General features: G+C 38.3%; 1 pseudogene; it reads left to right on the forward strand.

The window, feature by feature from the left end:
- The first annotated feature begins 2,177 nt into the window (after positions 1 to 2,177).
- Positions 2,178 to 2,767, forward strand: LOC101605711 (annotated as a pseudogene).
- Positions 2,768 to 12,628: the final 9,861 nt, after the last annotated feature.

Genomic DNA, 12,628 nt, shown 5'->3' on the forward strand with positions numbered 1-12,628 from the left:
TAGTTATTTTTTCCTCAATTTCTTAGTGGGCACTGACCTGTAACCCCCACTTCCAGCTTGGGGCTACCATCCACAATGAGCTTTTGATGAGAGAAACCTACAAGGTTTCCCAAAACAATGACAGACTTCTGTCAGAGTACTTGATGACCCACCAAAGGCCAGTGGTAGGGCCCTATTGCTGAAGACTCCATATGCAGCTGACACATAAAATAGAATGGCATGGCTGGAAGCCAGGATAGAGTCAGTCCCCAGACAGTCAGGTGTCTAGTGCCAGAAGGTGCTACATGGGCGACTGGGAGAAATGACCAATATCTCTCCAAGCAACTCATTGTCTAACCTAATTAGCAACAAATAACCTGATGTAATGCCCACACAAGTGCAATAGTGGCACATAGCCATGTTGAGGAACCAATTGCTCTTGATTTGGCTAACTGATCCCCTCAGTGGTACTAGACCCATAGCTGGAGCTGGGAAACAAGTCAGAACCATACCCAAACACAAGCCCACTCTCCAATATCAAGCTACCATCAATCATGGGGTAAAAGAGGGCCTACACCTATCAAACTCTCTATCAAAAAAGTAAGTGTTATCTCAATTTTCCGGGTGCTAACTTACTCTTCGTTGGAGAATCTGCTTCTCTTTTTCAGATAGATACAGATCCTAAGGAGAGAGCTGCCCCAACATACCTCAAAAGGGGCCCGACTAAAACTAAGGACAATTGGTGAAACAAGCAAGGGTGATGTTTTCCTGTGAACCGGATACCAGCACAAAGGGGAAGGAGAACAACACAGAGAAAAATCAACTCCTACCAAATCAGAGAGCCAGAACCTCAGAAGCCCCCAACACCTCAGCACTGAAGCAGACCAAAAATGAACCCAACATGGCTCAAGGAAATTTTGCGGAAGAGGGGGCAGAAAGAATGTTAGAGCCACATGTTGGGTCATGATTTTCAGAGACATTTATCATACCAATAACTGTGGGCTAACTCCACAATGCACGACCCATTTACATCAACAAGGAGGGTCCAATGGGAGGGGGTAGATCATAGATGAGCCTAAACAATGGTACCAAACTGCCTGTATTTGCTGAAAAGAAAACTAATAAATTAAATTTAAAAAAAGAAAATATCTATACTGCCTCTTTACTATGACAATGTATCTACCAATTTTTGCTAAAACTATTAGATACACTCAGCAAATTTCAAGAATATAATACATAAAATTAATTGCAGTTACCATGCTATACATTAGCTCTCAAAAATTTAAATTCTACCTAATCATAACTTGGTACTGCTTGATCTACCATCCACTATTCTACTCTGCTTTTTTTGGATGAGATTTTAGGTTCCATGTGCAAGTTGAATCATACTGTACCTCTTGGTCTTCTGTGCCTTGCTTAGCATGGCATATTCTATTTCATTCAGGCTATCTCAAATAACAGGATTTTCCTGGGTTTTTTATTTGTGAATATTTTTATAGATAACTTGAATGTATGAACATATTACAAATTGCTAATATTCCCATTGGGCTATCTTCTTATGTCATTACTCTCCCAATGTCATTCCACTGAGGGCCTTCCTCAGTGAGGCTAATGTTTTCCCATTATTGAGTTGCTCAAGCTCCATATGTGTATTGGATATTTTCTCTTCATTGTGTATACAGTTTATAAATATTTTCTAGTCCATAACTTGTCTCTTCATGCTGTTGATTATTTACTTGACTGTGCAGAAGCTTTTGTCCTGTGTTTTATTCGATTTTCCCATAAATCCCACTGGCTTTCTTTCCCCATTTTCACTCTTTTTATTTTCATTTTGTTTCTCTAATGGAATAATGCCAAATGACCTGTCTTAGAGCTCACTGATTTTTTCTTTTTCTTAGACAAGCCTGCTGCTAAAACTCTCCTTTGAAATTTTCAGGTCAATCTGTCCTTGGGCTCTACAGCTCAAGAATTTTTGCTTGATTTTTATGATTTATTTCTCTTTGTTGAATTTCTGCTTTTCTTCATACATTATTTTCCTGAAGCCATACAGCTGTCTCTGTTGTCTTATACTTCACTGAGCTTCTTTAAGAATATTTTGGGGAGTCACTATGGGAGTGGAATCCACTCCCAAGCCGCCACCACAGAGGCCCGCCCACCCGTCCGACCGTCTGCCGACCCGTTCCCCTATCCCGTTAACCATGCAGCCTGCTTCTGAAAAGGGACTATGTCTTCATTGAATTTTGTGTTGAAGACAGTAAAGGTGTTAATGTAAATTTTGAAAAATCCAAACTTACTTTCAGTTGTCTTGGAGGAAGTGATAATTTTAAACATTTAAATGAAATTGATCTTTTTCACTGCATTGATCCAAATGATTCCAAGCATAAAAGAATGGACAGATCAATTCTATGTTGTTTACGAAAAGGAGAATCTGGCCAGTCATGGCCTAGGTTAACAAAAGAAAGAGCAAAGCTTAACTGGCTTAGTGTGGACTTCAATAATTGAAAAGACTGGGAAGATGATTCAGATGAGGACATGTCTAATTTTGATCGTTTTTCTGAGATGATGGACCACATGGGTGGTGATGAGGAGGTAGACTTACCAGAAGTAGATGGAGCAGATGATGATTCACAAGACAGTGATGATGAAGAAATGCCAGACTTGGAATAAGGAGCATTATCACCTGGATTGTGAGAAAGAAAAAATAACTTCTCTGCAAGATTTCTTAAAAGAGAATTCCTGAGTTGATAGCTCTAAAGGCAGATGCTGTATTTGCCACCTTTAACCCAATTTTCAATGTTTATTTTAAAGGCTTCACTAAGGGTTGATAATGTACCATTGTATGGGGCAATTTTGAGTCGGCTAAGGCAATATCCTTATGCATGAACATTTCCCAAACTTCCCATGAAGCTGTTGAGAACCTAGACAATTGATTCAGCAGTTGTGATAAATAAAAACTTTTCACTTAAGTCTCCTTAACTTCATAACATAGTTACTGACATGATAGGAAGCTCTCAGCTTAGGGAAAGATAATGAGATTTAGATACTACTACATGGACTTAAAGTGGCTGAAACAAATTGTCCGACATCTTAAACTGACAACCCTACCTTCCTCTGTATCTTTCAAGATTGTTCCACTAAAGTTTATTTTTCCAAAAAAATATATTTCACATTATTGTATGTAACTTGTTAGTGTTCCAGATGTATCTTAGCTAAAACTAAAACTAGTGAATGCCCTAACTTTAGATGTTTTTTTTTTAAATATTTTTTTTTAATTTTTTATTTATTTATTTGAGAGTGACAGACACAGAGAGACAGACAGATAGAGGGAGAGAGAGAATGGGCGTGCCAGGGCCTCCAGCCTCTGCAAATGAACTCCAGACGCGTGCGCCCCCTTGTGCATCTGGCTAACGTGGAACCTGGGGAACCGAGCCTCGAACCAGGGTCCTTAGGCTTCACAGGCAAGCGCTTAACCGCTAAGCCATCTCTCCAGCCCTAGATGGTTTTTGAAGCCTATACATTTGGTATTATTTGGCCCTTAAGCTTTTCCATCTCTTAGCATGGAGGACGAAGAAAGCTGTACATTGTTGCTTGAGAGTCTGTACATTTTAGACCAGATTTGTATTTGCACTGTCAGTATGGCAAATGAGTGAAAAGATGTTAATACACTATTTGGATTTTTTTTTTATTTCTTGTTTTGGTTTCAGCTTATACTCTGGCTGAGGGGGCGACTCAATTTATGTTCATGACAGTGTGGGTTTTTTTAAATGTCTACATTCTTTCTAATAAACTGTTGGAAGATTAAAAAAATAAGAATATTTTGAATTTTTTGTTATGCAATTTATAGATGCTAGTGATGTGTTATTTTATTTCAGTGATATTATTTTTTCTCTAGCCATTACTAATCCATGTGGTCACTATACTGGTACCCACTTGCATGGATTAAAAGGTTTCTTGTCTTTTCTAATTTAGACTTTCATTAATAGAAAAAGTCCTTAACCAGTCAACTTGTTCAGAGGTTCCAAGTCAGTTGACTGGTGGTGTCAAGAAATGGCTTGTTGGAATTATTAGGCAGTCTGTCCTGCTGTCTGAGTCAATGACTGAGCAATCCTGTGGCCAAGATACATAGAGGAAAACCTAGAACATTAATCTGTAGTTGCAAGTTTGCAATCTTTCTTCTAGACAGAACTGTGTCCTTGCTTGCCATAGCCAGCATGCCACTGAGATTCACAGAGTTAGGCCTGCCAACTGGGTTTATTGGCGAAAGCCTGAAGCTTGGGTCTTTGAAGAGATGTCTGGAGCATGTGTCTATAAGGGATAACTTTGTTCCTAGGGTGACAACAGCCATCTAGAAATGTTAAGGACCTGAAGGCCAAGTCTAAGGGTAGTTTTCTGAATCCAATAACTGTGTTGGCCTGCCTGGGGACAAAAGCTATGAAGGAGGACACAGCAAAATGACTCAGCAATAAAAGCCATGTGCTTGCAAAGCCTGATGGCCTGAGAGTCAATTCCCCAGACACCCACATAAAGCCAGATAGACATTTGTTTGCAGTAACAAGAAATGCTTCCTTGTTTCTACACATATGCACACACGTGCAAATAAATGAATGCATAAATATATGTCATTTTTAAAGCCATGGAAGACAATCTATTACTGGCATAGACCTGGACTCTTGGGCTACTGGGTCAGCTTAGAGTTTATGGCTATGGGGGCTGTCTTAATGCTGGTGTTCACAGGTGTAAGACATGGTGCAGGAGTGTGCAAAGATGTTGGGTATCATTTCCCTCAGTTGCCTCACGAGGAAGATGTTTCTGTACCTTGCTGCCCAGAGATGGAGGAATTGTGATGCAGTTAATGAGAACTTGTTCATCCTGTCTTCTTTCATGCATCTCTAAGTTCTACGTTCCACTCAGGTACTGCAATGTCTCATCTAATTTCTGAGCTCTTATGAAGGCATTTGCCTGTAGATGTAATTATTCAGATTGAATGCTGTTCTGTCATCTTGCTGGTATACTACTAAAGCCATCTATTCATGAAAAAATATATCAACAGGGCTGGAGAGATGGTTCCATGGTTAACACACTTGCCTGGGCAGCCTAAGGGACCAGGTTTGAGTCCACCATACTCGTGTAAACAGATGAGCAAGGGGGCACATGCATCTGGAATTCGTTTGCAGTGGCTAGAAGCCTTGGCATGCTCATTCTCTCTTTTTCTATCTTCTTCTTTCTTTCTCTCTCATAAATAAATAAATATGTAAATAAATAAAATATTTAAAATGTCATTTCCTAAGAATATTTATGTAATATATTTACTACACTATTCAATGAGTAAGTAATTGAACATTGTTAAATAAAATGCATGTTATCAATGCTAAAAAAAAGTCTATCTCCTAATTTTGTCATAAAAAGGCAACATCAGGCCATTAACTCCATACAGGCAAAAGACACTAATTTATTCATGCCAAATTTTCACCAAGTTGGCAAGCCACTGTATGTCTATCATCATGACAAAAAGGTTGATCCTCACCTTTCTGTTCTTGCTACACTTTATTCTAGACATACAAATTATATAAACATTTCTCTCACGTTTTACTTTTAAATAAAAATCCACTGACATTGTATGGGTTAGGAATCCATCTGCTGCTCATTCCAGTTTACTGTGTTTATTGTTTGATATCCAAATTCTATCTCTCTTTTCCTCAGAATATCCCTTTTAAAATACATTGTAATGTACCTCCTGGTGTTCCAGACAGAGAGGTGCTGAAAACATAAAGTCTAAGGTTATTTGTCTTTGCTAATACATGACTGTATATGTAGCCATTGATACACCACAGGTGCAATTAAGTAAACATAGGCTATCATTGAGAGATAGCACTTAGAGTTGGCAATTGTCCTAAGTAATATCATTTATACCACATTCCAAAAATCCAATCTGGATCCATTTTTTTCCATAACCAAACAGTTAGTGTCCTAAAAAATTGGCAGATTTTATAATCATTGGGCACAATGCCTTATAGACATATGGACAAGAATGTAGATAAGCCAAAGATGTGTAACAAGCAATTTTTAACAAGCCTGAATTTTTCCCAGAATTTCCAATGCAATTGCCACCTACTAGTTTACACTTTCAAATCAGAAGGATGGTAATTGTATACTGTGGCAGACAGCTTCATATCACTAAGATGAACTTCCAAACCAGGCACAGTTATGGAGGAAAGGATTTTTTGAAGCTTACAGATCCAGGGGAATTTCCATAATGACATAAGAAGCTGGCCTGCTTTTTCACAGATCCAAGGAGGGGGGGGGGGGCACAAGCCACATCACTTAAGCCACACCACAAAACAAGCTCACTTGAGAAACTCCAGGCACTTTGCATATATTTAGATTGGAATGTCAAATACACCACTACACCTTAAGGCTGGACTTCCCAATGACAACTCCTCCAGCCAGGTGGCTGGAAATCCAAGAAATTTTAAACTCCTGAATCTATTGGGGGGCATTTATTCAAAATGCCACTGGTTCCTTTATAATTATCTTCTTTTAAAGCTGAACCTTTATTTATTTATATATTTATTTAGAGAAAATAAAAGGTAGATAGAGAGAGATTGGTTGTTTCAGGGCCTCTAGCCACGGCAAATGAATTCCAGATATATGTGCCAGCTTGTGCATCTGGATTTATGTGGGTACTGTGAAATTTAACTCTGTTCCTTGGGTATTGGAGGCAAGCATCTTAACTGCTAAGCCATCTTTCCAGCCTCCAAAAGCAGCACCTTTAATACCTCATGTTCATCAAATATTTCAGCTTACTAGGTATGTGGTCTATTGAGACCTCAAACAACTAGATGTCATCCCATACATGTCAGAATGTAGTTCACAAAATGAATGCAATCCAGGGACAGTATTGGAGCCTTTGGAGAAATAATGGACTTGTATTTTTATACTCTTATGCATTAGACTTATGTGAAAGTACATTTCAATTGTCCTTAAAAATATAGGTGCTCCCCAAACTTTTAGCCCTTTATATATTCTCTTCTCTCTCTTGTATCCCCTCTATGCCTTCCTCCCTCTCTGCCTATCTTCCTTACCCAGGATAGTTTTAGTGAACTGTCACTCTATTCCATTATTCTTAACTCTCCCCACCTTTTTTTTTTTTTTTTTTTTTTTTGCCTTTCAATGCATTCACCTGCCAATAAACTGGTCTTTCTAAGACTGTCGAATGTACTGCCACAGGTGATTCAGAAGGTTTGTGGGTATGTGGGTTATACTACAGTGTAATAATTTACTCCTTGTTTAGGGTGAGGGTCAATGAACAACCTGCACATTCACTTGCTATTATCTTGTATGGTCTAACACAGCATTCTCTATATGCTATTGTGGCTGCTGGGCATGAGATAAAACTAGTACCATGCCATCTGCTGCTAATGCATTTACAGTCTCAAACATAAAGTAAGCCAGAATGCCAACAAACAACTTTCCCTCGTCAGCTTTCTTCCTCCTTCTTCACTTGGCTCAAATTGATGTTTCTTAGTCTATTTCTCTCTCTTTGGTCAGATAAACACGAATTCTTCTTCATTGAGAAAAATCTAAGAAAAACGTTCATTAAAGTGCTGCCATCTGTGTGTTTTCTTCTCCACTGCCTTTAAGAATCAAAACATTATCCCGTACGTTTGGCAACAACAATCCTTTTCAAGAATAATCTCTGTCCTATTGCCTCATCCCCTCTGAGCAACATAACTTTATTATCCTCCTTCCTTGGAATCAAACCTCTTCTAGAGTAGATACTCCCCATCACCAATTTTATCTTCTCCAAACCCTTTCCAGATTTGAAAACATACAAGTATACCCATCCTCACACTCTTTCTATTTCATACATGCTACAAACAAACTTCACAAGTAGGTCATATACTCTCACAATCTTCATTATTTTGCCTCCTACTCATTCCTAACTTCACAACTCTATTTTCAGCCACTTTTATAAAGCTGGTTGTGCAAGAGCCACCTATATTTTTTTTCTGTTTACTTGATATACACCTTTTTGCATTTCCCTTCCTTTATTCTGTTGCCTGTGTCAATAGTGATCATTTCCTCCACCTTATGTCATATTTTTTCAGATTCTGTGCTAGTCTATGCTCCTAGTTTCTCTTCTTGAGACACTTCATCACTCTTCGGGGATGCATTTCCTCTCAAAATTTTAAATGCTTTGATGTTCAAATTTTCCTCCAAGCTATCCTTTTATTCTTCATACTAAGCTTACTTTACCTACTTTCACATGCCCAATATACCAAAGCCATAACTCCAGCCTACATGTCTGTCCTCAGTTACAGAGACAAATATACATCTTTCAATGGGAAATAATCACAGGAGTACTTCCTCTAGAGGCACATCCACTTGTGGTGAATTGGATTCTTTGACCCTTCTCTATACACCAATATTCATTGTTATGAAATGAATGGTGGTTTACATTCCCTGTTAATCCCTGAGTAGCTTATTTGTCTTTCTTACTCTTTCTTCATAAATTCACTAAGCAGCCATCATCTTGCTTAATATCCACATAATCAGCTACTTACCTTTTTTTAATATTACAACCACTAGATTCAGTCATCTTATTTCAGCCTGAATTACCCAGAAAACTTTCTTTAGGTTTTCTTTTATTAGGCCTAATCAATGTTTTATATAAACATTGAAATACAGCCATCCTAAATTCCTTAGATATGCTATCCTGCTCTCTTGACCAAGTTTTTGTTGTTGTTATAAAAATACTTTTTAGGGTTGGCGAGATGGCTTAGCAGTTAGGGTACTAGCCTGCAAAATCAAAGGACCAAGGGTTAATTTCCAGGACCCACAGAAGCCAGATGAACAAGGTGCCACATGTGTCTGGAATTTGATTGCAGAGGCTGAAGGCCCTGGTATGCTCATTCCCTCTCTATCCCTCCTTCTCTCCCTCCCCTTCTCTCTCTTACAAATTTAAAAATAAAATATTTTTAAAATACTTTTTTATTTACAATATTGTGATTTCCATGAGAAAATATAGCAGTTTTATTTCATCCACTATCCTACCTCTTCTTCCTCTTTTACTAGTTATGCATTGTCATCCTTTATAGTTCACATTTTCTGGTTCTTTTATTGATTCCCAAACTATACTTCAGATGTCTCCTACAGATTATCCCATGGTGTTTCTCTCCCTTGTTGCACTTGAAAACCATGATATTTGTTCATCTATTTAATTGCTTAATTTTCTGTTTACTCTCCCAGACTCCATATAATTTTTAACATCGAATTACCTCCTCAAACTTTTCACCCACCATCCTTTAGTCAGAGTGGTACAGTTTTACAATTTGTGTTTTTCATTTCCTGGGTCACTAGACTCCCAAACATGCCTACTTTCATGTCTAGAATGCCACCACCCCCAATTTGCCTAATTTATATCTGTCTAACTCTCATCTGTGGAGACAGACTTCACATTATCAGAGAAGCCTTACCTATCTAAATGTCCTTACAGCAGTAATCACACTGTTTAATCCTCATTGCATTCATCAATTTAAAGTTATATGCATTGGCAAATTATTAGATTAATGTCTATATGCTCCACAAAACTTTAAGTTCCATGAAATCTCTAGTGCTCATCACTTAAATTGATTACTAGTGTGTAGCTAAATCTAAGCTTCATCTGCAGAAAGCTCCTGTTAAATGAGTAAATATTCGCAAATAAAGATGACATATTAACGTCCAATCAAGCATAACTACTTTCATGTAGATTAATGTGTCACCTTTGAAAAATGTACATGATACTGAGGGAATCATACCGAGGATAGAAACATTTTAATATAAGTTGTGAAAGATGAGCTGAGGAGATGGCTTAGTGGTGAAAGTTGCTTACTTTGCAACCCTGCTGACCCAAGGATCTACACAAAGGGACATACACATCTATAATCCCAATGTACCTCAAGCAATGTGAAGTGGAGCCAGGTGAATTTTGAAACTCCCAGCCCAGTAAGACCCTGCCTCAAACAAGACAGAAGGAGAGAACCAAAACCCTAATTTGTTCTCTCACTTATACAGGCATACTGTGGCATACACCACACACACACACACACACACACACACACACACACACACACACCACAAATTTTTGAAAGTATGAAAGAAGACAAGAGAGTCTGGGTCACAGAGGTGCTTCTTGGAGTGGTTACCACAGGGAAGACATCAAAGTGTGTTTCTCATTTATAAAGTAAGAATTATGTTAGTAGCTAGCTCCTAGGGTAGCTGTGGAGATTAATAAGTACTTAGCATAACCCATGTAATTAGGCTAGCAATCAGTGTTATGCACTCAATTTACTTCAATAAATTTTAATTGTGGTGAGGTGAGCAACACAACACAATAACACACCCATGTTCAGTGAAGAGGAAGCTCAAAAGCATAAGAGAATGCAAGAGGTAAACTCCATTTGGATCTCATTTTGAATGGTACATGCAGACCATGACCCCTAAGTCGCCCTTTACCTCAAAACGCTGATGCACTTCCAGACTTGCTTAATTTGAAATATGGTTCATTCAAGAAAAGTCAGAATAGGGCTGGAGAGATGGCTTAGCGGTTAAGCCCTTGCCTGTGAAGCCTAAGGACCCCTGTTTGAGGCTCGGTTCCCCAGGTCCCACGTTAGCCAGATGCACAAGGGGGCACACGCGTCTGGAGTTCGTTTGCAGAGGCTGGAAGCCCTAGCGCGCCCATTCTCTCTCTCTCCCTCTATCTGTCTTTCTCTCTGTGTCTGTCGCTCTCATATAAATAAAAAAAAATAAGAAAAGTCAGAATAAATATCAAATGTTTTCATGTATTCCTTGTAGCATTTCACAGCTGTCAACCCTACATTTCTTTCTGTGTCCCCCTGAAAAATCAAAATGCCTTGATTGTTTTTAAGACAGTCAACTCCAGAATTTTTCAATGAGGCTATAGCCCAAGCTAGGCTCTGTAGGCAATGATTAAGGTTTGTACACTCCCAGGCACTGACACAGGTATTTAGTTTATTGCATAAAACACTGAAACCAAATCTAGCCTCAGCCTTGAACTGAAATTCTTTTCTTTTTTGCTCATGCATGTGTGTGTGTTCATGTGTGTGAGTGTTGGTGTCTATGTGCCATAGTGTACCTGTAGAGGACAGAGGACAACTTTGGGTGTCAGACATTGCCTTTCACCTTGTTTGAGTGAGTGTCTCCTTGTTAGTTGGCCCACAAGCTTTTGGGGATTCTCCTGCCTCTGCCTCAGTTTTCACTGTATGTGTGCTGGGATTCAAGACACCTACACCAATGCCCAGCTTTCATGTGGGTTCTGTGGATCTAAACTAAGACACTTGGCAAAATAACAAGTGCTTTATCCTCTGAGCCATCTCCCTAGCCTTGAACCCAAATTCTTCATGTAAACTCATCACCTTTTCTTGTTGTGAACAATAATCATGTACACAATCCCTTTTATTCCTTTCTTTCACTGTCTAGAATGAAGGTAAGCTGCGGAGTTCTGCCAGTGTGTCTAACAAATGCTTTGAACTATCATTCTGGCATTTAGTACATTTTTATTTGAATTCACAACTGACCTCATTTTATGATATTGTGGTACACTCCCTGTGATGGTTAATCCCTGGTTGTCAAAATGACAAGATTTACATTCACTGTGAAAACAGATCTCTGGAAATGCCTGTGAAGAATTTTGTAAAATAGCTTAATTGAAGTGGGAGGACTCTGACTTATACCATGCTATGGGCTACTGTCCTGTACTGAATAAAAGGGAGAAAAGAAAACTAACTGAATACCAGCATATATCTCTCTGCTTCTTGACTCCTTTGTGATTAGCTGCTTCATCTTTCTGCCACCATACTAATCTCAAGCTGTGTGTAAGTGGAAATAGACCCTTTTTTCCTTGAATTGCTTCTCGTCAGGTATTTGGTCACAGCAATGAGAAAATATTTCATGAATCCCTTTATGAAATTCCTCTACTATGGCACTTAGGGCTCTTGTGGCCACAAATTAAAGGGGAGACAATAGACCTCTATTTATAGTAGGGTGCCAATGAAAGAAACCCCAACAATGAACTTTTCTCATTAAAACAGTCTTGAAAGACCTTAAAGAACTTTGTAATTGTACTCACAAGGGCTATATTTTGGTTTTACTCATTATATAATTATATAATTATATAATTATATAATTTTCAATAGTGTAAACTAATATCTGACACTCTTCGTGAAACTTGTATGCCTGAAGATAGAAGAAAATTCCTGATGAAATTTAACACTGGTTCAACTCTTAACATTTTTGTAACTTAATTTTGAAATAGTGTTCTTCTACCACCACATACTCTATTCCTATATTTACTGGCATCCAAAAACATGAGCTTTACCTCTGTGTGTATTTAGAGAAAATCTCTTATGTAACTTAAATGTTTCAAAGTTGCAAAATTATATCATTTGATCATGTTGGGTTATTGGAATAAAAAGAGAGTGAATAGAAAATTACCAAATTTATCAAATTTACTGCTATAAGAAAAGTAAACTTGGATAACAGTGCTTTTGCAAGCATATACTTTATTGGGATAGCAATGAACTACACTTCCTGAAGAGAGAAAATCGGCATCTCGTAGAGGACAAATAAAATCTCAGGGACTAAGGGC

This window comes from Jaculus jaculus, chromosome X, assembly GCF_020740685.1.
Source record: "Jaculus jaculus isolate mJacJac1 chromosome X, mJacJac1.mat.Y.cur, whole genome shotgun sequence".
Lineage (NCBI taxonomy): Eukaryota > Metazoa > Chordata > Mammalia > Rodentia > Dipodidae > Jaculus > Jaculus jaculus.